The following is a 2,955-nucleotide window of genomic DNA, read 5'->3' on the forward strand; positions in this document are numbered from 1 at the left end:
TATAATCCACTAATAAGTCTTCCAAAAATACTGCTTGTGAATTGACAATTCACTTCTTAATTACGTTTAATAAGACAACTTTTCAGTTTTCACTAAAAAGAGGGAAGAAAAAATGTGGTTAATTTAAACATTATAGTACTGAGTCACCAAAAAAAAAAACATTATAGTACTGTATATATATCATAAAGTTAAGCACAACTAATATGCTATATGCTATCCAAGTAGCTTCGTACCAAAGCTGAGCTACAAATATGGGCAAGGTAAGCAAGAAGTACACAATTGATGGAATGCTTTTGTTTCTTTCTTAAAAATGTGAGACACATTGTCAATGAACGATGTAAGCCATAGTTCATTCTTACTAATAAAGCCATAACCTACGCAGTTTTCTTTTAATTCCCCTATATATATATAGCCAATATTGACAAAAGGATAAATTTGAAAAAGATTAATGTTAGAGGATTATTAGAATTTATTGTTTTTTTATTATCAATTAGTTATTAATGTTTAAAAGGATAAGATAAAATATATTGTTGGATTATAAACTAAAAAAATTAAACTAAATAAATTGAATTGATGGTTTAAAAGGGCCATACTATTCACCAAAATTTAAACTTATAAGTGATTTCACAACGATTGATAAATAAAAATTTTAAATGTATAATCTTTGACTTGTTAGATGTGTGAATTTTATATTGACTTATTTTGTTGTATTGAATATCAAGATAATATTATACATTTATAAATGAAGAGTATTTGAGTTTATGCTTTATCAATGCAATAATTTTTGTACCATGGCTGGCCAGGAAGGCGGGAACCAAGGAAGAAATATATATGCATACATTATGATTATTTCAGCAGAAGTTAAATTTAAATCTCAACTAAAGGTGTAACTAATTAATAATGTTTGATAAAAGAAAATTTAGAGATGATTATTATTATAGATACGTGAAATTTTTAGATATTTTCTAAGCAAGACATTTGTTTTGTTTTAATTTATGTACTGATCATCATATTAATTTGGTGAATAAGATGGTGGTGGTGGTTATTGATTAATTAAATAGAGGAACCTACAAAACTGATGTAAAGAAAGTGAAAGAGATGATAAGATGAACAGAAAAATGTTACTTCTAAAGCACTTATAAAGCCGATTTTAAGACACTGATGCTAACTACTGTGTATTGTTTCAATTCTCACTGTTTATGAAGATACCGATACAGGAGTCATAACCTAAAAATGCATCAAATTATTAGTACCGATGAATAAATTGTACAGCTAAAGAAGTGCACAAATAATATTCTAAATACACTTAACTCAGTTTCTTATATCATATATTTAATTACTAGTTATAAAACAGAAGAGTATGAAGTGCATTTGTATGCCAAACTAATAAAAAAGCATACACTTATTACTTTTTAGTTTAAGTTTTTATGTATTACTATTAAAAGGCAAGGAAATATATGTAGAGATATCATCATAATTCATAAGAATATAGCTTAACTCAATTTATATACACATATATGAAATTAGTACTTACAGAAGATTCATGTGAACCAGCATGTAGGAGATGCATGGTTAGAGAGGTGGAAGTATAGACTCCCCAAATTTAGTTGAAAATATTCCTTAACTGCAACCAAATCAAATACTACTCATGATGAGTTAATTAAGTGGAGGAATCTGGTTGAAGATTAATAATTGCTTTAGTCTAATGCAGCTTTAACTAATTAAGTAAGCTTGCTTTAAACAGCAATAAATAGACATAGCTAGCAGCTTCACACAGAAACTATATGTCCTCATCATCATCTAACAAGGTTAGGTAATAGTTAACTTAACTAGTCAATTTTCTCTTACGACAATTGACTTATATTTGACTTAAATTAGATTATTATGAAGTCTTTGTGTCATTAAGTGATATCATTTACCTAATTTAATTTCACAATTTGAAAAGATCCCTTTAAAAGAGACTAATCAACTGCCTATATGTCAGTCAAAGCTCAACAAACAAATTAAAGTGTATGTGTAATGGTTAGCACTGAAGAGAGAACATAAAAGTAGTACTGTGATGAGAAAAAAGGTACAAAGAAATAGGGCAAGTTATGCTTAGCTTGTACAATATTCCTTATTTTAAGAAAATAATTAAAACTAATTATGTATATATACATGAATTTATGTATGAATGATATATATGTATCTCCAACAATATTTATATGCAAGCAATATTGGACAGTGATGCCAGCACACAGATATCCATGATAACATCTTAAATAGAGAATGAATAATCACTATCATCAATAAACAAAAAAGATATTGGAATATATTCAAACAGACATACATCTTAATAATAATAATTAATAATAAGATGTATATGTTAAAATTAAAGTTTTAGCTAGCTAAGATATATTTATTATTTAACTTAAAAATCATTATTCATAAATTAAAAGAGGAATGAAATAGAATATTATTGAACAATAAAGTTTTAGTAAAAAATAAAGATTATTTTTTTTAATAAAAAAACTCGCTCAAAAAATTTTGTCATATACAATGCACATATTTTTTCTATAAAACTCTTCACTTTTTTCACCTAATTGTATTCTTAAAAAAAAAATCTCTAATAATAATAGTAGATGAATGGCTTGAAATATCTCTGCCATATTTGAAATAAAAGAGAATATATAGTACTACTTACCAATGGTTCAACGTTGCAGCATCTATAGGTGTTGGTCCACCTTTGAGCAAAAGATAGTTGATCATAGAAATCAGACAATAGTGTATGCCCTTTGATAATTTGCATATCCAACTTCCAATTTTTCAGTGATATCTTATAATTCCCAGATGCATATCCAACCACTTGGAAGAATATATGTCCATTACTACCTAAAATATATTTAATTTCTGCATACAATATTAAAAAATAATGCAGTAACAACAATAATAACTAACAAGTACAAAGCTTGTGGG

The 2,955-nt window shown here is 26.7% G+C and overlaps 1 long non-coding RNA gene across 2 annotated transcripts in view; it reads right to left on the reverse strand.

Moving 5' to 3' along the window:
• The window catches only part of LOC110265604, a 3,507-nt gene continuing 1,656 nt past the window's right edge, over positions 1,105 to 2,955 (reverse strand). The window contains exons 3-4 of one of the 2 annotated variants that reach the window (XR_002351768.1): positions 2,684 to 2,871; positions 1,105 to 1,624 (exon numbers count right to left, since the gene is read on the reverse strand). This is a non-coding gene — a long non-coding RNA (uncharacterized LOC110265604). Of the gene's footprint in view, positions 1,625 to 2,683; positions 2,890 to 2,955 lie in introns of both variants that reach the window. The other variant, XR_002351767.1, reaches the window with a different exon arrangement.

The sequence above is a fragment of the Arachis ipaensis genome, chromosome B08, assembly GCF_000816755.2.
Source record: "Arachis ipaensis cultivar K30076 chromosome B08, Araip1.1, whole genome shotgun sequence".
Taxonomy (NCBI): domain Eukaryota; kingdom Viridiplantae; phylum Streptophyta; class Magnoliopsida; order Fabales; family Fabaceae; genus Arachis; species Arachis ipaensis.